Below are 27,500 nucleotides of genomic sequence, written 5' to 3'. Positions count from 1 at the left end.
AGCGAAACGTGACATTAAACAACACCTGTAATAAATGAATTAAAAGTCCTATTTTGTATAACCTTCCAGAAGACTTGAGTTGAGTTAAGATTGGATGGTGCAGAGGAACCTCCCCCGTTAGAGTAAGAGTGAAGAGCGAATTTCGGGAACGAGAACAAGAGTTGCTGTCTTCCGCGACCGAATAAATACTCGAAACTGGTGCTTCTGCAGACTACATACAACAACAAGAGTTACAACATTTTAAATTGATTATACTGAAAAGACAAAGATTCTCTCAACATATAGGATTAACGCAAAAACTATTTCCGAAAATTAAAGAGGGGAAAAAAGTCATAACATACCGCTTGGTTAAGCAATTTCATATTCAATTCTCATATCAAGTAAAGCAATGAAATACACTGCACAGTTTAATTCGTAGAATGACTCTGAACTTCTGGATGAAGTTAAAACTTTTATGGATTTACGCTTACGTGACCTTCGTAATCCGAAGGAGAATACAGTGCTGCGCACTGTTCTCAAAGGAGGCCAACCTTCTCGCAACATGCTTGGCTGACTGCCTCCTTTCCTTGAACTCCTCTCTGATAATAATGAAACGGTAACTATATACTGCCCTCAATACGGATAGTTTCTATCAATGAAAAACGTATTTTGTACACATGCAACACATTCAAAGACGCAAACAGAAATAAAACATTCTTATATGGTTGGCGATAAAAAGGGCTACCCAGTATCTTGATCGCTCCCAGGTCTAAAGGGAGGGAAATGGAAAAATAAAGAATTGTAACACTTCGAGATAAGATAACGGAGATGAATTCCGAAGGAAGCGATAAGTTCGTACGAATCAGGGAAATCAATAAGTATTAAATAGTATGCATTCATACAGCCATTTTCATACACAAACATAATAGTGTGCAGGCCCTTTCGTGTGTGTGTGTGTGCGTATGTAGAGAGAGAGAGAGAGAGAGAGAGAGAGAGAGAGAGAGAGAGAGAGAATTATTATCATCCCCTAATACCTAGGCTGTTCAAGCGAGCAGCGATGTCTGAGCGATCCTTAGCAAAATTATGTACAAGGGAAGATGGAATTTCTCTCTCTCTCTCTCTCTCTCTCTCTCTCGCTCTCATCTCTCTCTCTCTCTCTCTCTCTCTCTCTCTCTCTCTCTCTCTCTCTTAATCCTGGAACAGGTTTCTCACAAGGGTTTAGTCCATTCCAGTCCACACACTCATGGAGCCATCACCCATCATGACGACGCTGGAACTTTCATGCAATTATTTGGTTACAAGTTTAACGACTAAGATTAATGACAAATGGAAAAAAGGCTCTTCCTCTGGGTAATATTTGCAATTCACGAAAAAACTATAATTATTGCAATTACCGACTGAAATTGTGTCTACCGTAAAGTAATATTAACAGATTTTTAAATTGGTAAAATTAAATGAAAGAACATGTCAATGCTTAGTTTCTTTATTCTGTTTGAGAGAGAGAGAGAGAGAGAGAGAGAGAGAGAGAGAGAGAGAGAGAGAGAGAGAGGAAAGTTTAACGATTACCGAGTAAACTACAAGTCCCAAGAGAAAGAGAGAGAGAGAGAGGTAAGGTAACGTGAGTATGACTTAGGAATAAGTAATGCGAACCAGCTTTACGGTGCAAGCTCAGTGTACTCAGTGTACTACAGCAAGTACTTTCCCAAGTGTTTACTTATACAGAACATCTCTCCTCAAAAGACGAGGGTTTCAATAAAAACGCGATACTGCCGCGACCACATTGTCATATTCACACTTTAATTGGTGAATGAAAGGATAATGTTTCAACAATTCTACAGCTTCATATCACTCTTCGAATTCCTACTGACATTATTCCTAACGGAGACAGCAGAGGGGTGGAGAAGCAAAGTCAGCAGCAAAAGAGTAAGCGTCTTTTTCGTCAAGTTCCCTTTCTTAATCTGCAACCAACGTCCTTATTTTGGGTTACAATTTTAATGAGCTTCTTTTCCGTCGGCTTCCCCTCCCTCTCCTCGTATCCTTTATCGCTTCCCATTTCCTATTCCGGTTCGTTACTCTCTTTATTTCCTTTCTATACTGCCGCTCTTCCCGCTATCCACTGTCTCCCTCTGACAGGATGTTATGATTTGTGAATTAATATACTTCCATCATGTACGAGGAAAATGACGCAAAATCTACGAATATAAAAAAACCACAGTATTTCAGTGTCAGCACCAGCGCCGATGTTACAAAGTACATACTTTTGTAAAACAAAGCACTTATTGCTATAAGAGAAAAAATAATCTTTTCACCGTCCCATCAGCAATTACTTATCCAATCAGCTAAATTTTCAGGATGGTAGCTTATCATTTGCATAAATCCAAAAGAACTTGATCTTCCAACAAAGACTAATTGATTTATTGATTTATAAAGACTGCTATGGAAATGACTATGACCATCGACTCCGGAAATGCAGTTTTAGGCTAAGAGCGTTCTTGTTAAACATTTACTCTTTCCATATATGCTAATCAATATTTTCACTTCTTTCATTGATTAAATTAAATAATCCGCTTTATGCAAAATGACAAAAATGATTATAAATTCATATTTCAAAAATTCCAGCTTCCTCTACAAATTTACAAATAACACCAGCGTTGCATCCGACATCCTCTCCGGGAACTCTGGCCATTGCAAGTCGCCAAGGCCCCAGTGGGACCAAGACCTAAAGAAGCTTCTTTAGGTCTTGGCTGGGACACTTTGCCAGTGGGTGTCGGACAGCCAAGAGGACCAAACAGCCATCAGAAAATGGCTGAATTACCAAGCCATAAAAAATCAGAGTTCAATACCACTGGGCATTTCCAGAATTTTCCTATTGCCACCAAGTAGACTGGGTCCCTCTCAGCATGTGCATTGAACTGTTCTTTGGTAAGTGGTTTGCCCCTTAATTAACTTGACACGGTACCTAAGAAAAATTCACCTCCTCAAAACAACAGCTGCCTGAAAATACCCCTTTAAGGAATTCTATTACCAATAGATGTTTTGCACTCAATTTTCTAAAGAACTCTACTAAACACTATATATAAGATCTCCCTTGAGACCACTCAAAATTTCCTCCAGTACCACTAAGAATGAATAGTGCTCAGCCGAGAACGCAATGGGCAAGCCGCATCAGGGAAACCGCACCAGACCCATCACCAGCATGTGCAGCGTTCTCCTACACAGAAGCAGCGTCAGGAGAGACAACGTATGACCTTCACTGATAAGTCTCTCTTGTCTGTATTTGTTTGTTGGTTTGGTGCTTTTACGTTGCATGGAACCAGTGGTTAATCTGCAACGGGACCAACGGCTTAACGTGACTTCCGAACCACGTCGAGAGTGAACTTCTATCACCAGAAATACACATCTCTCACTCCTCAATGGAATGGCCGAGAATCGAACCCGCGACCACCGAGGTGGGACGCTAATACCATACTAACCACGCCGCTGAGGCGCTTTCTTGTCTGTAATGGAATATTTACAGCATTTTGCTACTGATGAGGACTCTGGAGTGTTTGAATACTACATAATATATTCTTAGTACATTATTAACCGAACATTTCTTCCACTTTTAAAGAAAATAGACGTGCCTTATGAGGATGGTCTCAATAACAAAGGAGTTAGTTAGTTGTATAAATAGGGTAGAATAGAACACATTTATATATATATATATATATATATATATATATATAAAAAACTTCAACCGACCGCTATCATTTGCATATCATCGATTGCTCATTAAATCATACACGCTTAATATCTAAATGAGAGAAAATAAATTACAAAACCTACACATATCTTTATAATAAAATACTATGTGTGTGAGAGAGAGAGAGAGGAGAGAGGAGAGAGAGAGAGAGAGAGAGAGAGAGAGAGAGAGAGAGAAATGTACCGTTTTATCACAAACCATACAAAAAAGCAGTTGTAGATTTAAGAACAAGTTCATTATCGAGTTTCATTGGGTATCAATCAGCATAACAATTAGCTGCGCGAGTGCATCCACACACACACATACAAACACACACACAGATCGCAACAGCAACAAAAAATGTAGTCTGACCTGCGCCCAAATCTCCCACATTTGGAAGAAAACCAGTTTTTAATTTCCATAGTCTACTTTAAAATCTTTGTTGTTGCAGGTCAACCATTTTTTTTACTTACGCCTTGACAACCATGGAGAAAAGTTTATATAAATAGCAATAAACTATCCATCAAATTTACATATCAGGTCATGAAACGTTTTGCCGGTGACACGATAATGACACCCGTGTAAAACCCATTTGGCGATGACGTTAGCTAATTTCTTATTTGACTGTGCAAAGGTTTCCGTATTAAGTTCTACAAGTATTTTTATAATTTTCATATTATCATCCTTTTGTGAAATAATCCTGTCTCTCTCTTTCATACCAGATGGTTGCATAAATTATCCACATATCTTCCCCTTTGTCGAATTAACAGATGTTACAATCATATATATATATATATATATATATATATATATATATATATATATATATATATATATATATATATAATTGTGGCATCAGTTATATAATATATATATATATAGTATATGTATTACATGTATAATATTTTACCACATACTTATATAGTTCCACTCTGGACGAATGGGTTGCGTACTCAACTACCAATCTGTTAAGTTGGGGCCAGCGAGGAATAAGAAGAATTTATTTCTGATGATTGGAAATTTTCTTTTCTTAATATAATTTGGTTCGGATGCCACAATAAGCTGTAGGTCCCGTTACTAAGTAACCAATTGGTTCTTAGCCACATAAATCTAATCCTTCAGGCCGGCCCTAGGAGAGCTGTTATTCAGCTCACTGGTCTGGTTAAACTAAAATACACTTAACCATATACTTATGCCTTTACAGAGGTAGGTGCCATAAAAGTACAGCCTTCCGGTTTCTTAGCAAGTTTTTAAGGATGAGGTTAATAGCCCTAGCGCGTTGTTTGACCTTCAGCAAACACTGGTACCCACTTACTTCTTGATGGACTGATGGCCATTAGGCCAGGAGTGAATCACGGAAAAAGCAAACATGAGCGGAAAGTTATACCACACTTCTACGAGATATATATTTATATATATATATATATATAATATATATATATTATATATATATATATATAATATATATACATATATATATATATATATATATATATATATATATGTATATACTATATATATATGTGTGGTGTGTGTGTGTGTGTGTGTGTGTATGGTGTGTATGTGTACAACCTTTTATTTTTATATTGTTGTTAAATTAAATTTGTAGTTTAACGTGAGTACATAAAACGTCACGGTTATGTGTAAATGTCATAAATAGCTAAGTGTTTCAAATGTACTAATTGCCTCCCATAGTGGATGTGGGTTGATGCCGACACAAGTACAATCATTTTATCAAATATTTGATAAAACAAATAACAAGTAAAACTTCATAAGAATAGAAAAACTAGACATATAGTTTTCTTATTCTTATTACAGATTAATTTATAATGTATAGTTATGAAGTTACAAGTAATTTAAATTGCACCATGACTTTATGGACACCCTGATGTACACACGCACACACACACACACTTATATATATATATATATATATATATATATATATATATATATATATATATATATATATTCTTCTTTCCCACCGTTATCCCAACACTAAGGGGTTGGTTGCCTGATGTGCATTTCCTTACAACATCAGATGGTTTATTATTTGGCAAAGGGGATTTTATGACTGCATGCCCTTGCTGTCATCAACCACAGTTATTGGTGGTGGGCCTCGCCTTTGACTGAAAAGTCCACTTGTAAGGCAGCAGTTTCCACAGTTATTGGTGGTGGGCCTTGGCTTTTATGAAAAGTAAGACTGCAAGGCAGAAGTTTCTACAGCTATTGGTGGTGGGCCAAGACTTTTATTGAAAAGTAAAGACTGCCAAGGCAGCAAGTTTCTACATTTATTGGTGGTGGGCCTAGCCTTTGACTAAAAAGTCCACCTGCAGGCAGCAGTTTTCCACAGTTATTGGTGGTGGCCTAGCTTTTACAAAAAAGTAGATTGCAAGGCAGCAGTTTCCACAATAATTGGCATGGGCCCAGTCTTTTACTAAAAGGAAAGACTACAAGGCAGCAGTTTACAGTTTTATTGGGTTTATGGGGTGGGCCTAGACTTTTATTGTAAAGTAAGACTGCAAGGCAGCAGTTTCCACAGTTATTGGTGGTGGGCCTAGACTTTTACTAAAAAGTAAGATTGCAAGGCAGCAGTTTCCACAAATATTGGCAGTGGGCCTAGCCTTTTACTAAAAAGGAAGACTGCAAGGCAGCAATTTCCACAGCTATTGGCAGTGGGCCTAGCCTTTTTAGTAAGTAAGACTGCAAGGCAGCAGCTGTCCTTTTAGTCACCTTTTACGACACGCTGGACCTACAGTGGTAGTATTCTTACACAACTACCACAGTCGCATAAATACATATATTGATATTACCCATATTGTTTTGAATATTCGTAAGAACAGTAACCATTACAAGCACTGATGGTGCCCCGTGACCAAATACAAATTGCCTTGACGGATGCTGTCCTCATCCATCGAGAACAAGAAGGGCCTTTCTGCCAAAAGGAAAATTATTTGTTCAGTAATTAGTTCTACTTATCTGTATGACTTAGTGTTTTGTTCAACTTGCTCATTTTTCTACTGTTTAATCTTATTTATGTAATAATAGTGGTGTTAACATAGCATTTTGACGAAGGACTGGAGAAGTGAGGTGAATAAAACATATCCTCATTTTAATGTCTGTTCGTTCAGATAATTTCAATTCATGTGTTCTACTGCATTCAGTAGCAAAAAATTGCTGGTGCCTTTAAAAGCAATATATCCCATGAGTCACAGCATTACCTAGAATGCAAACCAACATCGCAGGTATTAAAACTTATTTTGCGAATTAAATTAAAAAGTACGGAAAATACAAGTAAAGTAACAGCATGAAAAATGGCCTTCCGTTTGCTTCGAATGTAGAGCGCATTTGCGCTGAAGAATGCCATCCCAAATTTGGCATAACACACGACCAAGTTAGGATTCTTACCCAGTCCATGAAATCAGTAGAAATCAGAGACCGGGATTGAAAAGATTCTTTTTAATATTTTCGTAAAGAAAATGGCTGATTTGTGATATTTTCCTCCAAGCAGAAGAACACTAAAATAAAAATACCCAAGTGGATGTTCTACTCCACAAGCAACTTTGGAAACAGATTACGAGCGGTGCCTCTTACTAGATTGGCACTTACGACGCGTTAAGGTTACTCAACAGAACCTGAGCTCAACATCTACAATAAACCCTTTTTGGGGAAACCAAAATCAAGCCTTATACAATTTGTATATTTCTATTACCTTTAATTACGTACGTATATGTTCACTTGCATTAAAAGTCATTATCATTCACAAAGGTCAAAACCTAGAAAGGCAGTACCGTAAACTAGCTTAAACAATATCTCCCGCCCCCATAAAAAATAGAAATTCTTAAAACTTATTTTGCTGTAACACAATTCGTTAAATATTGAATCTCATTTCATAATCCATCTAAATAGTCAGGAGAGAGAGAGAGAGAGAGAGAGAGAGAGAGAGAGAGAGAGAGAGAGAGAGAGAGAGAGAGAGATTTACAACCAGGCACCTTGATACAAGATAATAAAAGCCATCTTCTTCCAAGAAATCCTATTGTAAGAGATTCCAACTCGATCCTTAGCAGTCTCTCTCCTTTTTTTTTAGTCTTTTCTCAAGATCTTCCATTTTTCTGGGTTAACAGCCCGTCCATAAAACTCTTTGACTGGGTTCAACCGTCGCCAGTGAACCGGCCCGAGCTACTGAATTATTAATTAAGGACGTATTTGTTTTTCTTTCTTTGCAGTCTTGTTTTTTTTTTTGTATATTACTCTCTTACCGCTTAAGAATTCTCTCTCTCTCTCTCTCTCTCTCTCTCTCTCTCTCTCTCTCTCTCTCTTTCCTGGTCTTTTGCTTCCCCGTTCACTGCTCTTTTTCCAGGGAGGGACCACCTGGGGCCTCAGGAATGTCCAGAAAACTGGATATTTGCGTTTTAATTAATTGCTGAATCAGCAATTAGTGTTTGGGGGCTGGCGGTTCGGTATTAGACACAAAAGGCTGTAGTCTAATGAGGATGTCTGCTTGCTTTTATTTTTCCAATAACTTTAAAGTTAACGCCTTCCATTTCGTACTTATATTTTTTATGATTATTGCGGATTATTAAAATTCCACATGTTAAGGAAGGAACTAGTTTATGAAAGTATTCACATTTTCTCTCTCCTTCATTTCAGGCGAAACCTAGTGAATTTATTTTCGAAATACTTCAGTTTTTCTAAGAATGCAAACTCTACTCAATTCATGATTACTCTAAAGCAAAACAATTATAACTTCTCTTCTGAAAGTCAAATAACATCTGTGACTAAATTAACACTTATTCTTTACCGAAGTGTTCTAATTATTTAAATTTCATAATTAAGGAATTTGTTTCTTTCAGTGCCACGATTTTCTTCCTGCCTTATTAAATAACTCGTTATTACCTAAATTCCTCTTGATTTTTAATGAAAAGCGTCCTTAAGAAGAACGGTCGGAGGCTGCAAACCTCACCCAAGGCTGAGCAATCAACCCTCCAAGAATATCTCTCATTCGATCATAAATTACCATGATATAATTCTAAGGTAAATGTGGGAAGGTTTTGGTTTCTAAACCTGAAATATTTGCAATACCCCAGCTACTTTTTTATTTCTCCAAAATTTTAGCAGTATTACTGGACACGAAGGACATCTGATGGTAACGATTTCGCAAAAATTCATGATGCTTTTGCGTACTCTTGGTCAAAAACAAGCATACTGATAAAACCAAACCCTAACCACCACATCCTCCGTTATAAATATGTAAATGAAATCTGTAAAGAACAATAAAACGTTTGCAATAAAGTTGAATGCTAGCAGTCGACCTCACACAGGGTATGGATAAGATAAAGAAGTTGAAGATATGATAAACAAGTTGAAACACGTGTAATTTTAGGACTGCCCCTTTCAGAATTGTGGAATCCTTATACTGTTAAAATCTGCAAATGATTAATGGTCATCATGCAAAGTTAATCTGCCATATTGGTTATATAGTAATACACTGAATCTTTCGAGTTTATACATGAAATTCATTCCTTAAGCTTAAAGCCAGCAGCAGCAAAATTGAAGCTTTTGCCAGGAGGCTGCTTTCAACCTAATTGGTCCATTTGGATGACTTTTACTGTGACCATCCACAGAATTTGAAAACGATTTTCTTTTATTGAAAGAAAAGCCTGAAAATAGAAGTAAAACAATAATCCATAAAGCTTCTAACGACTCAGACCAAGCTAACAACCGCTACGAGATTTTTTTTAAATGAAAATTTAAGAGATCTCGCCTAGGAGCAAGGACCATAACTATAAAATGAAAATCAAAAAGTAATCTTTTTACATATAAGTCTGACCGGAAAATCGTCGATATGCTAATTTTCAGGCAATTCTCAGAATTCACAAATACATATCACCCACAGGATAACAACACACTAATGCGTTTTCACTGGCATCCCAAACAAGTACGTTGTCATCAAGAAGGGATACAATGTACAGTGATGAGAGAGAGAGAGAGAGAGAGCAAAAACAAGTGTTCTATTTTAATGGTAAGATGAAACAGTAAAGGAGATAATTTAACCATGCACTGCGATGGGCGGCGTAGGGTACTCATTAATATTCTCAAATGAATTGCATGACCACCGTCATCGTAGCTGTCTAATGAACGCTGTGACTTCTCATCATAAGTAGCAAATTGACGGCCAAAAGCCTAAACGTAAACCTGTTACTACACTTTCGGTAACAAGTATTACGAAGCTTTTACGAGATTGTTTGGTTTACGAACAGTCATCAACTTGTAGTCGTGTGAATCTATCGAGTGTTTGCAACTGCAGACTGCAATTCTGCTAGAATTATGTGAATTTTTTACACTGAATGTAATAGTTTTTAACAGCTTCACTAGTGTTTGGGGGCTATTTAAGTGTGGGGGGTTTGAATTTCCAAAAAATGCAACGTACTTAAATTTCTAGTTCTTTGAACAGACCTGTCTTATGAATGTAATACATTTCACTACAAGTTGAACAGGTGCCTGTAGCAAATTTGCAAAGCTGCTTGTCCCTTGGAAGATCTTAGAGACCTTGTACACTGATTTCATATTCAATCGAGTTATATATCTCTCTGCAACATGGAATGCGTATATGTGGTGGAGGAATGAAGGGATGGTTCCCTGCGAGAAGGTTCGTAAATAAATCAACGATTTAAGTGGATTTTATGGTGACAGTATTTAGATTCATATGAATTCTGATGCTATCAACGCACCAGAGGCGAGATAAAAAAGCAGATTAACTTTTGTGTCAGGATTAAAAATGCAGAAAAATCCTTGAGGAGGAGGAGGAGGAGGAGGAGGAGGAGGAGGAGGAGGAGGAGGAGGAGAAGGAAGAGGAGGAGGAGGAGGAGTAGCAGCAGTACGAGGAGCAGGAGAAGGCACGGGAAGAGAAAGCCGAGAGGGTAAGAAGTTATAGGGCTTTAGATTGTCCAGATTGATGCGAAAGGTCTAAAGTAGCAAATTCATTCTTCGTAATGCAGTCCTAAATGTAGTAGTATCAGTGGTAGTAGTAGCAGTAGTTTTCCTGAAGGCTTGAGAGAGAGAGAGAGAGAGAGAGAGAGAGAGAGAGAGAGAGAGAGAGAGAGAGAGAGATCCCACTAGAAAGGGAAAAATTAACTCACAATGAAAATTTTGTCAAAATACTGTAATCAAATAACGTCAGTATTGCCTCCTCGACACTTGGTTTTTACTTAGAGGGAAAACTATACATTACCTTTTTTTGTAGTTTTATATATAGTATGCTACGTATATATTACGATTTACAACATGGGGTTATACTTTTCAATGTAATTACTGTCAGCATCAATAAATATAGAAATAAGCACTCGTCTTCCTGTTAACTTCACCTTATTCGGGGTCGCTGTTTTTAATTAGCCTTTTCCACGTGTTCTATCTCGTCCTCCTTTAGTCTCTCTCTCTCTCTCTCTCTCTCTCTCTCTCTCTCTCTACAAAAAATTATATAGAATCTAAATGATCACTACCTAACCAAATGGCATATAGGTTTATTGCACTGTTTTATTTGTTTAATAAACAAAAGTGGCATAATTAACGGTCAATTATTATTGTCAACTAGACGGCTCATACTTTCCGATATGTAGACTATTTTCGTATCAATCTTTCCCTTTCCCTTTTCTAAGTACTGTCAATATCATTTCATTATCTTTAAATACTACTGTACTATTATAAATATCTTTTCATCGTTTTGAACAATGGTACATTATTGTAAATACCATGTTGAATATTGTGCTAATTGGCCGTTTCTGAATACGATTTTTCAATTTCTAAAAATCTACTAATTTTATTAACATACTGACTATTCCTCAATCATTTTTCTCTTTCTAGAAACAATTCAGTACCGTTAACTCTGTTTCGTCAAGTGAAATTCTTAGATTCTTTAGTCTGTTTAACGACCCTTAACAATTACTGTATCTAAAGCGTTAATTTCAATAATAGCCAGTGTCCACATTAAAAAAATAATCTTGCAAAGTAGAAAAGGGGTTTCATGCACTTTGCAATACTTTTGCAATTGATCCTACCATTTCGCACCACACATATTAAAAACTTATCATCACACTCGCACGCCAACTCGGGTAAAAAAAATGAGTGATGAATCTTTCGTTGATTTCAGAGTTACAAATATCTGTGAATAAATGTCTTCATGGAGAAAGCAATGACGAAATGGGAACATTTAAACAAGAAAGTGACTGGTTTGGCGCAAGAGAGAGGTTTGGCTCTATGGCTACTCAAAAATGGCTACTGGAGTGATACTAGAAGTCAGAGAAAGGACAAAAGTGTAGATGAAAAGTTAAGGAATAAGAAAATAGGTCGCAAATGCAATGCGGAGCGACTGATGTTTGCAGATGACAGAGTTGAATGGGGATAGTGAAATAGTTTTGCATAGACTAGTGGAAGAAGCTGACAAAGTTGGTAGTGTGAAAGGATAGGCGGCGAGTCTAAGGACAAGGGAATTACTGCCGTCAGCAATACGTATACAAGAGATATGGAAAGAAAGAAGAATGTCTTTGGCAGGCAAAGTTAGAGGGTGAAGTGTTGATGTTGAAAACAAAGAAGAGAGAAAAGCTCATAACTATCGAGATGATAGTTTAGGTAGTAAACGTGGTAACCGTGAAAATGTTGGAAATAAGTGATCAAAAGTGGTTTCAATGGTTAGCAAATGTGAAAAGATAATGCAATGTTTTCAGGTAGGAAGGTCCAGTGGAGAGAATGGAGGAGGCAAGGAAAAAGGAAAAAAAAGGCCTATCAAGTTCTGGATAGACAGAATAAAAAAGAAAGCATCGGAATCAAAGGACCTTAATATTCAAGAAGCAAGAGAAGAGCGTTCAGGTGTCTGTAGGCATGTTTGTCTCCCTGCTGTTCAATTTCTGCATAAGTATATAAAGCGGCTCATCTGAAATTTTTCTGCGCGGGAGATTCGCCGATTAAAGGATGAATGTGACGGCGGTGGTTTTTTTAACCTCTCTCTCTCTCTCTCTCTCTCTCTCTCTCTCTCTCTCAATCATACTTCGGAACGCACAGCACTAGAAATCCCCCTCTCGGTCTCATAACAAATCAAACAAAAGCTCTCCCTCTCCCTTTCTCTAAGACAAACAAAACAAATAGAGTTGCTTCAACCTAGGAGAAAAGGATTGAGATTGTAGGAGGAGGAGGAGGAGGAAGAAGGGAGGAGGAGGAGGAGGAAGGAGGAGGAGGAGGAGGAGGAGGAGGCATGCGCTGTTTGACGAGTTTTTACCCTCTTTGGGGCCCGTGAGAGGCCGCAAAAAGACCACGTACGTATATATATTCTACAAGAGGATAAGAGAGGAGAACGGTTAAAAGTACTTAATACAATAAAGTGAAAGTTAATGAGTAAGAACATTTAACGCGCAATGTAAAAACAACAATTAAAACGGCACCGAACGGTGAACAGGCAAAATCAAACTGGAAGAGAGAGAGAGAGAGAGAGAGAGAGAGAGAGAGAGAGAGAGAGAGAGGGGGGGGGGGGGATGTAGAGAAGCAACGTACCTGTCAAATAAAAGGAATATCGAATAGCGGTAGTGTTAAAATCAGGGGGAAACGAACCATGAGAAAAGGATAAAAATGGAAATAGACACAAGAAGAGTAATCAGAAGTGCACCGTCGACAAGAAAACATTTAAATTCACAACTATAGTAAAACGTTGCTGCGCAAAAGAGAGGAATGGATCATAACTCTGGCAAAATCAAGGAAAACAGTAAATTAATTATAAAAGTGGAGGCGATCAAGCAACCAGAATATCTGAGAAAGGAAAGTGAAAGGATAAGAGAGAGAGAGAGAGAGAGAGAGAGAGAGAGAGAGAGAGAGAGAGAGAGAGAGAGAGAACAGGTGTAATCACAACAAGAAAAAAAAAACTTTTCCTTGAGTTTCACTCTACCTGTTTTTATTTACATTTTCTTCTTACCCTCAGCATCAGCCTTTCACCTCCTGAAGTTCACTCACCTGAAAAAGAAACAAGAAACCTGAGTAAGGAGGGAAAAAAGGAAAACAAATGGACAGATGATACTTCAACTTCCTCTACGCTGGTCTCAGCAATAAGCAACTAAATATGGCAACTAGTAATTTGTTCAGAGTGTCTTCCCTTGAAGAGGGAAGGAAACGAAAAATGAAATAATTTCCCATTACTTTGTCAAAATCCAGTCACGTCAAATTCTCCTCTTGTCGCAATGAGGAGCTATAAAGAAGGCACTTGGCAGTATTCTAGCTAAGAGGAGAACCATCACCTCCGCAATTAATTAAAGGCGTCGAACGTCTGGACACACGGTCGACAAAAGACAAATATGGTCATTGTGGCTGCCCAACAAACATCTGGACTAAAGTGACCTTAGATGCAAACAGTATATCAAACATGATGAAATAAACATACTTAAGGGAGAAAAGCGGTAATCAAATAGCATTCCCAGTCATAAAATATTTACAAACCATGCTACATACAGATCTGATCGAGGAATGACGTCACCACAAGATGATGGCATTTTTTCATACCTCAGGAGTAAGTGGATTATTTAAACCAACCTACGGTACAAGTTTTTATAAGAAATCCGCCAATCTATCTAACGGTGAAATTTTTTTATTTACAACTAAGATAAATGAACACATGAAGTTTTAATAACCGGGCGACACCTCTGTCGCTTTTCTAAACTAACCTTACGTTCAACCAGATGCTAGCTGGGTAAGTGGTTTCGGAAGGTGCCTTAGACCTCCGTGGTTGGAGCATCTAACTCCATCATAAGTTCAAGGTAAACAATGACTGTCCACTGCATTGACAGTTCTGTCAGTTAAACTGAAAAGAAAGACGCTATCAATTTACGGAGATGCTGCTTCAAACTAGAACCTCGAGAAGTCACTATTTCAAATTAGAGTCGAAGCCATTTCTAAGGAATGGGTAACGCTGTATCAGTGAGGTTTCTTTATTAAGATTAACCTCGAAACCGTCCATGATGTTATTATTGTCATTTTCCTTCTCTACTTGTCAAATTATCGTCCTAAGTCTAGAGTTTCAACAGTATACTGTTGTTCGCATGCGACAGATTGTGAAAAAAGTGCAGTCATATAAGAACGATAGTTAAATAACCCACAATAAAACAAAATGTATCGTCCTTGTACTCGTCATAACAAAAATTTCACAAACATTTAGAGTACCACCATCTAAAAAATCGCAGTAGTGATGATATTTTTATGAAGGTAAATAATAAATATTCCTATAAAAAATGCACTTCCTACCTTTTTCAATAGGTATGTCAATACTACACTACCAACTATGAAAGTTGAAAATGAACTTCAATTAACACCTTATTTTCCACAACAGGAAGTCTAAGCGTAGGCCTATGAGAGAAACGCATAGGAGAGAGAGAGAGAGAGAGAGAGAGAGAGAGAGAGAGAGAGAGAGAGAGAGAGAGAGCAATCTTTAGGCAACCAAATAAAATTAAATAAATAAAAAAGAATAGTAAGCAAACAAAAGATAAGAGAGGAACGCGGCAAAATCTTTAATTTGCATAACAAGGGACACTTAAAAGCTTCAATTAAGCACACATAAATCTTCATGGAGACAATATTATGTTGGCTAAAAGCTCCAAGATAAGACACAAGGAAAGAGACAAAGCTGATGGGAACGATGAAGGTGAAGGGGAAGGGGGGAAGGGTGCACGGACAGTGAGCGGCGAATCTAAAATTGAATCTGCTCTTCAAAAATCGATTTAGGTGCGGAGAGAGAGAGAGAGAGAGAGAGAGAGAGAGAGAGAGAGAGAGAGAGAGAGATGTTGGCGTTGATAAATGGACATTAAAAATAGAAGAATAATAATGAATAAACACATCTAAACCAACCAGAACACTCATGTCATATATTAGAAGTAACTGCGTCTTCGCAGCTACCATCCCAACCCGAAGAATTTCATTCGTCAACGAAGCCTCCCTAACCAATGAGACTCCGATGTCGCTGGTCAACACATCCAGAAGAGTCACGAATGGAACCTACCTGAATGGAAACCTAAAAATGTCAACTCTTAATCTTCTCCAACAGACAATATCCTTATGAGGATACCCACCTGACAGGATGATCCAATCGGCACTTCATTAGGGATATGCCGGACGTATCTCACCAAAAACTTACCTTCGTATTGGTAAGGTTTACACGCACACACACACCATGCGAGAGAGAGAGAGAGAGAGAGAGAGAGAGAGAGAGAGAGAGAGTGGAGTGCCAGGTTTGATTGATTGAAAATGATCCGGGGTCAAAATTACCATCAGATGGCATGAAAAGCAGATGAAACACGAACATAGCAAAAACATATTGTGCCATATATAATGTGATTACCTTTAATTTTCCGTACCACAGCTTGTATCCCTCATCACATACATAATAAAATCGTTAGGTCGAACAAATGATAAGGATAACAACTGAACAGACAGACCCAAATCATAGAATGGCAAGGAAAACTACAATTGCAGCAATGTGAATGCACATGGAATATACTTTGGAAGAATGGATAACAAATCATTTTGTCACGACGACGATGGGGCACAAATAAGCGGGACAAGTGTCATCATCAGCAAAGCACGTCTCAACTGTCTAAAAATTAACACCCGTCCAAACAAGCACAGTCTCTCTCTTTCTGTGTGTGTGTGTGTGTGTGTGTGTGTGTGTGTGTATGTGTGTGTGTGCTTCTGCATTAGCAAAAAATCAACAACTGATTACAAATACTACAATAAATAATTATCAGTCAATTCACAGATAAAGATAAAAATCAGCATGCAACAATCTCTCTCAAAACTCTCTCTCTCTCTCTCTCTCTCTCTCTCTCAAGACACACACACGGCAAAAGAGACACGGTTGAACGCTCATGAGGAATGCATGATGCAATCCATTGTATCCACCTGAACCCACCTGGTAATTAAATAATCAAGATCGCTATATGGGGTTAACGACCAACTGATACATAATCGACGCTCAATCAAAGACCAAAATGCAATTTCTCTTTCTCTTGCTCTTCCCCCTCCCGCATTTTGGGAACATCAGATTACCTACGATGATTTATTGGGGTGCAAGGATCTAAAAAAAATGGATAATTGCCTACGTGTACGTGCACACGCACACACCAATATATATATATATATATATATATATATATATATATATATATATATATATATATATATAATATATATATATATATATATATATATATATTATATATATATATATATATATATATATATTTATATATATATATATATCAGACTATTGCGACGTGTGTTTTGCTGGTGATTTCACTTGTCGCTACCCGCTTATTTTTTTCTCCATCATCGTCATGACAAAATAATTTGTCGTTCATTCTTCCAAAGTAGCCTATATTCCGTGTGTATTCATATTACTGCTGTTGTGGTTATCCTCGCATTTGATTACTTAGGTCTGTCTATTCAATCGTTATCCTCATCACTTGTTATGATTTTCACCACTACTTCAACACATTTCTACAGCTACAGATTATGAATTTACTAGGACAAAGATTCTATCTCTCCAACGTCCCCTCCCCTACTCAGCCAAACATACATACATAAATACTAACGTATAGTGAGAACGACAGAATTTTCGTCCATATGAATTCATGCACTGGAGCCTTAGAAATCAACTGCGCATTCACGAACATTTTTCCAATCTAGTCATCTGTACTAATGAACAAACATCCACCTTCAAAAATATGAGATGGTTAACGTTGAAGTAATAGTAAAAATGTTAACAGTTGATTGGAAACTCGAATTTCCTTTCCTATCTAAAAAAAAATACAGGAGGTTCCGCAAAACGTCAGAGTGGTTATTTTCACAAAAACACTTTCAACACTACTTTTAAGGTCTATTGTATTCTATATCCATATCAATAATATATAAACATCACTACTCACTCACTCCATCGCTCCAGCACGTGAACCAACAATCACACTTCAAAACCTTATTTCCTTTCATAAATGATTACTGTTAAAGCAGTCATGCTGTAACCCACTCGGGTCTAATAATAGGAAAGCTGAAAGATCTGAAATCTACATCATTTTCAAATACAATCAAAATGAGCTAGAACCTTTTAAAGACAACACAACACATTAAGTCTACAAAACACACTATGTACAAAGAATATCAGTGAGTCTATTGTACCTTATTAAGACTTTTCTCTATCTACAAATGAAGAATAACAAAACTAATGGACCAAAAAGGAGAAGCTAAATAATAAGTTATAACCTAATAATAACTAAAATAATATAATAATAAAAATAATATAAATAATAAAATAAATACAGAAGAGAAGAAGAGAAGGAGAGAGAGAGAGAGAGAGAGAGAGAGAGATCGAGAGAATGATGAGAGAGTGAGAAGAGAGAAGAGAGAGAGAGCAGCATAACGTATAAGGCAATATATCATATGTCGTAGGCAACTGCGCAAGAACACCAGCAAATAAATTATAATAAATGTCGTAACATGATGCTCATAAGCCGAGAGCACGATGCCTTTGATAATGTAACTTTAAAAATATGAGGAATTTATTTAGACTTCATAGGCAGCAAAAGTGTGTGTGTGTGTATGTGTGTGTGTATATATATATATATATATATATATATATATATATATATATATATATATATATATATATATTATATATATGAACTAGAGTCTAAAAGGTCCTCCATATAAGAACCAAATTCCGTGAAGAAGGCCACACTGAAAAGGGGTGATCATTATGAATACGGTACAAAAGATGAAATGATGACAATAAAGATTAATAATGATAAAGATGATGACGACGGAAAAATACCCAACTAGCTTCCAAGGACGAATACGATGGAAGGATTTCTCGATATGAGGGTACGGTTGATAACACTGAACAGCAGATGAGGTGTCGATGCTAATGAAGGTACGTGCAATGACCTTCCTTATAAAGATTCTTAATTCACAAGAAAAACGAAAGGAAAAACAGAGATAATAATACTATTGATGATGAAACACATTCGGCGAATCCATACATTTAATCCTTTACTATACCCTTCATTTGCAAACGAGGGCTCCCGTTCTCCACCTCCTACGTCCAATTGGATCAACCTAATCCATCTTGAGAGGTACTTATGCCTGTGACTAAACACCAAAGACTTCCTTAAATTAGCGCTTTTGCGTATGAGGGTCAAGAGAGAACACTGATTAATTGATTACGTCTTTTAAAACTGGCGTTATAACATCTAGGTTATTGACGCCGTAATGAATTCGAATATATTATCAATACTTACATACTTGTATATTTCACTTGTATAATCTAAATGTTACTATAGGTAAATAAAGGTAGGGCCACAACATGAAACATACGTAAATTTACCTTCGACTATCGCATCAACTGAGGGTTCGTGAGGAGATAGCAAGGGAGCCGCGTCATTTTCAGGACCGTGGATAAATAGAATGGATTGTTCATTGGGGATAACAGGACTCTGTACATTGTCCATTGAGGCGTTTCTTCCTTACATGAGGTATTATTACTACATGGTAGATCCAAGTAGAGAGCTCGATTTTATGTGTGTACTTGTATGCATTAATAATGGCCGCCTTTAAATATCCCCCTCCGTGGCAAAAAGAATACTCATGTTAAATCATTCTTTGGTATATAATGTTTCGTTTCGACTCAATCAAGACTAAAAAGTGAAAAAAATAAAAATGTATTTATATGTAATGGAATCACACGAGTTTGTACAAATAAATACAAAATACAATAAAACTATAACATCAATATCAGTGTCTGTGAAAAATACTGTAATCTAATACTGTAATCTATCAAAAATCGAGTGCGGTTGAGAGAGAGAGAGAGAGAGAGAGAGAGAGAGAGAGAGAGAGAGAAACATAATGGCTAACAAAATCTCGCAAGTCGAAAGTATAAATGTCAAAACCACTTTCCACTCAAGATTTTACGAGTTTTTCGGTTATCATCAAGAATCCCCCGAAAAGAAAAATGGACTAGAACAACAAACAAACTAGAAAAATGGAAAAGACAACGTCTGAAATTTCCCCGACGGTGCAAGAAAACTGAGAATGAATTATGGTCATTAGATTGCGCGCGTCTTATTGTTGTGCATTTCCCGCCAAAAACGAAAAACGTCTCAGTTGTGATGCTCCTTTTGTTTTCGTTTCCCGCCAAAGGCTGCTGCGTTCGGCTGGTCCTTTGTCTTTGGAACTCGTTCTCCTAACTTTCATCTTTATAAGCACTTTAGTTGCCTCTGGAAGATAGCCAAATATGATATACTGGAAGACAGCAGCGTCCTTCCAGGTACCTCCTCCATCTTTTATGTTTATCTAAGTAAAAGAATTTATCTTCGTTATCAGACGCCTAGAGGCCATCTGATTTGCAAACGAGTAGTTTCTAAAATTTGTGCAATTCTTAACAGCTGTAAAGCAGCAAGTGTCACGTCAAAAGGATCGAATTTTGAAATATTTCTAATGCGTGCCTTTTATATTACATGAAGATATCCATTGACATCGGTTATGCGTTGAAATTAACAAAAGCCTTAAAAAATATCAAAGGTTTTGAAAGAACCGATACGTATATTACAAAATTTAATACCATCAAGTGGGAGGTACCTTCACGATGTCTTGAGAGCCAAAATACCATAATCTTCAAAAACTTTTCAAGTATCACAAATGATTAAAGAGAAATGGCCAGAGAAATCCGCTGAACATTCTTCATCACAAAACAATTAACAATGAGAGTGCGCAATCTAATGGCCATAATTCATTTTCAGTTTTCGTGCACCGTCGGGGAAAAGGATTATGATGAAGAAGCAAATGCAAGTCAAACAGCAACAGACTCGAAATGTTCACCTTCAAGCAAATATTATATAATTTTCAAAGAACTTTGAATACGACTCATTTACTCCAGCCTGAAAACATAGATCATGTTACAACCGATGAATATCATGACAAGGCGTCAAATCTACTGGCAGAGGGTGATGAAAATGACAACGATTATAATGATTACTGTTTGAGTTCTTCACACTTTCTTTGCCTTATGTAGTCTCGAATATTCTATCATAGTACGTGTTACACTCACACCAACACACACACACACACCAACACACACACACAAACGCACACACACACATATATATAAATGCATATATATAATATATATATATATATATATATATATATATATATATATATATATATATATATATATATATATATATATACACGCACATATATAAGTATATTATATAAAGACATAGAGAGACAGAGATATATAAACCTGCTTAGGATTAATGGAATATTATTGGAGGTAAACAAATGCAACGAATAATGACTAATTTTCAACGATATCAGATTTTCCTGATCACAGCGGATGGTGGATCCCATTGATAGCTTCGTTAACTGGTGGATGGCAAGCAAAGAGCTATACATGAACCTAGCAAACATGAGCTGAGTGCTGCACTTTCTCTCTCTCTCTCTCTCTCTCTCTCTCTCTCTCTCTCTCTACATGTGTCTGTGAGTTTGTGTGCGCGCTCTCGAGATTACGAGACTGTGAGTGCATGACATGTGGGGATTTTTTTGGGCAAGAGCTCAATCTTAAAATCATGGTTGATCATTTTCAGCAGTTGAGGACAACAAAGAATCAGTCATTGATCTTCACAATCATTCCAGGGGTTTTCCAGGAATTCCTCGGTATTTAAGGAATCCATTATTAACTCTTCTTCCCTTGTCTCTCTGGGCAATTATTTACGTTTCCTTAAGACACTAGTTGGTATACTAAACCTGTTAGTACTGGATATGTGTTTATGCATATCCGGACAGACTTACTTTGTCCAATATACGAATAATGATCGCTTCGGTTAAAATTATATATCTTTTCTCATTAAGATAGTCGTTCCTTCTTTATCAAATTTATTGTTTAGGCCTAATATTATCCGCACCAATCAGTTATTTATTACTCCTGTTGTTAGACATAATTAGCCCTAAAATTAATGATCTGGCCTCAGATAAGCCTACTTTTTCCATCAGATCAGCCCTCGGACGGTAGGAATTACAATTTTCTGAACCATTCTTCTTATTTACAACGCATTTTGTAAATATTCGTAAAACATTCATTAAAATAAAAAATACTGAAATTATTCCTGCACATCCAATGTTTCCATATCAAAGCCAAAACAAATGTACACACGGATGGAGAATGAACGTAAGTAGTAGCAAAGCGAACGGAATTTTCTCATCATACACTGATTTGCATGCATTATAAATGTATGTGTGTATGTATACATACATAAATACCTACATACATACATATATACATACATTATATTATATATTATATATATATATATATATATATATATATATATATATATATATGATATTGTATATGTGTGTGTGTGTGTGTGTGTGTGTGTGTGTATGAATGTTGCATTATATAAGTATGCATGTATAATTTGCTTTTACATGTAAGCTTCATTATACTGTTTATATAGGTATGCGCTTGTTTACGTCAAGTCATCCTCCGTAATCGGATATTCTAAAAGCGCTGAAATGTTAAGCGCTAGTGTCTTTTATTAAAATCGCTTTGAATTTCAGCATGGAGCTGGCCATTCCTGGAGAGATGCGGTCGTCGACGCAGGGTCGTGTTCTGCCACCTGATCAGGTGTTTTGTCATCTGATAACAAACGCTGCCACATGATAACGCTCGCTCTCTTATCTCTCTCTCTCCTCCTCTCTCTCTCTCTCTCTCGCTCCTAAAAATCTCCTCTCTCTCTCCTGTATTCATGATGTTAGACAAGCCTGCTCATCATCAGATGCTGGCATTCATCATCCTGAATATATACAGACGACTTATTCTGTCATCTTCATTTGTTATTTCCTTCTCAGTGTTGTCCCATTTATCTTACGTGGCCATTCTGGTCTGTGGAAGCTTCATTTGCAAATGAATGGTATTCCATTCTTGTAAAGTATGAGTATGCTTACTCATTTGAATCCTTTTCACTGATAATAACGATGATTAATAAAACATCAATCCAAACTGCAAGATCATTCTATTCTACGTATATAGTTTGTCAGCCGGTCCCTCCGTCCGCTGGCCAGCTTTAGTACTGCGTAGAAATAGATATTCAGAAAAACGGATATCCTTAAATATTCTGCTTTTTAGTAAATCCATTAGTCTGGCCGTCAAGTCCTTCCGTCTATCTGTCTGTCTGTCTGCCTATTCCTTAGGCCATCCATCCATCTATCTGTCCTTCCGTCTGCCCGTCTGAGGAGGGCTCCTGGACCTGGAGGGCAAGAACGTGTTCGCTGCGGGAGTTTTCTTTTGGTCATTTCCGCACATTTACCTGGCACCGGCGGGGGGCGCCATTTTTCACGGTTTCCTTACAACCAGTTGTCGATTCTCTCTCTCTCTCTCTCTCTCTCTCTCTCTCTCTCTCTCTCTCTCCTCTTCATTTTCTCTATTTAGTTTACCCTAACAACGGCAGCAATAATAATGTTGGTATCTCAGATAATCACCATTTCTAGCGAATGGTCATTGCATCAGGTGGCGATAAAAGTTGTTGTTGTTGTTATTATTATTATTATTATTATTATTATGGCCCCTCCCACCCGTCCACCCCCTCTCTATCCAAGGCTTAAAACACCGTAACCGACTCCACCTCTGAAATACGTTAAGCCTATCTCCTTACCCCTTTATATCCAAAGACACGCTCATCTGCCTTAGGCCTACGTATGCCCGTGTTCATGCCATGCCTAACAAGGAGAAATTTGGACAGGGATTTATTTATGTTTTAAATATATGACAAAGACTGATTTACACTATAATGATTTCTCTAAAGATAAGGAAAAGACTTTTTTCTTTTCACAACGCCAACTTTAACATCTGCCCAGAAAAGAAGTTTGGGGTGGGACTGTGTGGGGTCATTTCTCTCTCTCTCTCTCTCTCTCTCTCTCTCTCTCTCTCTCTCTCTCTCTCTCTCTCTCTCTCTCTCTGCTGGAAAAATTTTCAAATAATGCAATGAAAGAGAAAGCATGAGACGACTCGTGCGATCAATTATCCTAAATCAACTCTTATGATTCCACTTTGGAAACAGAAACCTCTACATTCTTATTTCCCCGTACTGGGCCATGGCATTTAAATCCTGCATTATACACAGGTTTTACTGAATATTTCAAGTACTACATTTAAAGTACATAGTATATAGTATTGGGCAACGAAGGAAGTAAAAGAACGTAGCGCAAGGTCTTTCTCTTTTTACTCAAGGCCATTTTCAAACAAACTACTTACAGTGGAACATATGATGGCAAAGACTCGGTTTTACAGACAACCTGTAATATTCTGGGTATAAAACCATTTTAATGGCAAACAAATACTAATTACCTTTGTATGCATTAAAATCGTTATAGTCCTTTTGTGATCTAAATGATATATGTAATTCACAGAATATATATATATATATATATATATATATATATATATATATATATATATATATATATATATACATACATACCTACATACATACATATAGATATATATAATACATATATATATAATATATATATAGATATATATATATATGTGTGTGTGTGTGTGTGTGTGTGTGTGTGTGTGTGTGTGTGTGTGTGTGTGTGTGTATTGTAACTTAACTTTTGTACACACCGAATAGCCCCGAACTTCATGATAAAACACTTGCTGAGAAACATGAAGGTTGCAACTTCTGAAGCCACCTTTCCTAAACAATAATGCATATATATATTCACAAAGTGTTTATGTGTAATTATATAATACACACACACACATATGTATATAATATATAATATATATATATATATATATATATATATATATATATATATACATATTATATTATTATTTGCTCTTATGCTTGCCTTTAGGAAGGGAGAGATTACGTCATTAAGTAGCCGTAGTCCGACTGGGGTTATTTAATTAATGAATCATTCATCAAGAGTAAAACGTTATTCTGTCCAAGTGAGGTCTACATCATGGAAAAAGCTGGATCAGAATTTTTCTGAAAACTAATGCGAAACATTTTCCAAACAGTATCATTAGGAAAGCACTTTTTTTCACTGATTACCAGTACGTATCATTTTGGAAATTGTTTTTTCAAAGTAAGCTATAGCTTAGATTTTTTTTTTTATCTTGAAAGCTTGCTGACATGATTCTCTTAAGTTTTACAGCATTAAGAAAAATTTAATATGTCATATCATATGAAGAAGTATTTTGCCTTTATTTCGAGGAATTTTGCTCATAATTCAAGGTACACATTACTTTGTTACTATTTCTAATAATTTTGATAAGGAATTCTGCCATTACTTACAGCAACGCTTTCCAGTTGATTCAGTATCTAGCAACTACTTAAGAATACAAGATTTTCTCTGAAATATTAGGTACTCATTTAGAAAATGAGCAGCATCCAACTCAAAAAATCTCAAATATTGTTCTGAAGGTTTCAAATTGAGTTCTCATGTTAACACAACATACAATGTCAATGAAGTTTCGAAATTTCTGATTCTAATGTCGACATTCTGACATCTGATTCATCAAGCTCAAAATTTGTTCTGAAACTTCAACATCTTAATCACAAGATGTTGAAGTTTCAGAAGAAATTTTACAACTCCCAATCCTATGGTGGACTTTATGAATTAAAATCTGGAAGTCGGAAAGTAATTCCTAAAGAGAGAGAGAGAGAGAGAGAGAGAGAGAGAGAGAGAGAGAGAGAGAGAGGTCAATCCTAACGCCATGAGAATTGGACTGGGGGCTCAGAACCTTTCTAAAGTTCGTCCGCGCTTTTACCAAAGACAGGTCCTTAATTGGGGAGCAGCAACCACTTACTAGGCCATTTGGCATTCTAAGCCCTCTGGAAAGGCAAGGGACATGAATTTTGGTGAGCTGCAACCAATCAAGAATGCAAATAAAGGCAATACAAGGCAATTGACGAAGGGCATGGCTCAAATCACCAATTAGGAGACAAAGGGCTACTATGCACCCCGAAGGTATTCCTGAACGATACGGTACATTAGTGGTGAATTTACATGTAACCCAAGGAAATAATAAATAGCTGCAGACTCTGAGGATGACTGCTGCCACTGTTACTCTTCAAACAGCAATCGATCTGTAATGAACAAACGATAAACTAACGTCTTACAAAATTGCATATCCTCTTTATACGAACATATGACAGCCCAGTTTTACCAGAGAATGTAGAGAACACATATGAAATATTTACAGGAGTAAATATGATTGCCATCAATTTGAATAAGGAGTCCGATACTGTTAGAAACTAAGTGGATTAAACAAAGTCCCCATTACCTTTGTATGACACTATCATATGCAAATGGAAGTTTGTCACATCCGTCTAAAGAGCAGTCATATTTTGTAACCGGACACCTATGGATTAAATTCACGACTACCAAGAGTGAGTCACATTTACTATGAGGCTGATCAAACTTTTCGCAAATAACTTAATCTAATAAAATACAGTGATTTAGTCAGCTTATGCTGACTCAGTACCTTAACTCCAATCTAACTGGCAATCTTCTCGTGAGCTCTCGCCAAAAAATAACGATTTGTTTATTCGTTTCTTATTATGTAGATGGATGGTTGGTGTAATGCAGAATTTATCACTGGACGCTTGGTCAAAAAGGCCATTACATTTTTGTTTAGGATTTCAGTTTTCATTACGACTACTTTAACGCCTTCCCTTTCTTTTCAGCTGGGCTAAGATACAATACCCAGGTTTATGATAGCTGGATTATGCAACGTGTACAAAGGGCATTATTGTATTTCAAATAATTACCAGATAATGAGAATTAAAATTTCTCCCTAGAATAAATGTTACTACAATTGATAATGATAACGAGTAAAGACATTATAAAGTAAGGATTATAAAGGAAAGAGCTTGCCAGTCTAAATCTACAACAGTCGCCGAAGTCAACAAGTCGATTCTGGTTTCTGAAGCAAAGTAAATTCACTTATATTTATATAAGATGTAAATATACTCTATACCAAAATGGGACAAATCACATTAAACGTCGGGAAACCGAAATCTCAGAAATGGATTTAACGAAATTTGCTGTTTGTGAATCACAGTGGGAAGTAATAAGAACCACTAATAAATATAGTGCTGCAACAATCTAAGCCAAAGTTCTGTCTTACTAAGTTATCGGTTATTTCTCATTATTTTTGTGCCTCTCTATCTCATAAACCACTGTAGCCATAATCATCAATTACGACCGTAAAGTTGTCGGAATGGATACTAAAAACAATTTCAAAAAGAAAACTCAATAACATCAGTCACACGATACGGGTTACGTTGCTGATCGCCAGCATGATTTTCCTCGCCAACTACAGATATAAATGAAATTGAAATTTTGAACGTTTCCTTTGCAGCCCTGAAGTCAAGGAAACTCAGCACCAAGCACTGGCATGAACGCTACAATTTTATACATCTTCGGAAACAATGAGGGCTTATGTTCCATATCTAACCACACGCTTAAATAGCATCTTGACACTTCCGTTCTCCCACAGTCACACAACTGGTGTCATGCTTTCTACTTCAACCTTTCCTAAAACATAAATCTCACGGCTGCATTATCTCGGCCATCACAAAATATCTTGCGCACATCACTGAGTATAAGTTAGACAAGTTTCAGGAGACCCTGACGGATAATCCAAAGGCAATGCCACCCGTGTTTACAGCGAACTCAATATTTCGATCTGGAACATTGTATTTACTTC

The 27,500-nt window shown here is 36.8% G+C and overlaps 1 protein-coding gene across 2 annotated transcripts in view; it reads right to left on the bottom strand.

Moving 5' to 3' along the window:
- LOC135207253 (epidermal growth factor receptor-like) overlaps positions 1 to 27,500 on the bottom strand; it is a 540,996-nt gene that overhangs the window by 201,452 nt on the left and 312,044 nt on the right. The gene's annotated exons all lie outside the window — the stretch shown is intronic.

This window comes from Macrobrachium nipponense, chromosome 32, assembly GCF_015104395.2.
Source record: "Macrobrachium nipponense isolate FS-2020 chromosome 32, ASM1510439v2, whole genome shotgun sequence".
Taxonomy (NCBI): domain Eukaryota; kingdom Metazoa; phylum Arthropoda; class Malacostraca; order Decapoda; family Palaemonidae; genus Macrobrachium; species Macrobrachium nipponense.
This window is presented reverse-complemented; position numbering and strand designations above follow the sequence as displayed.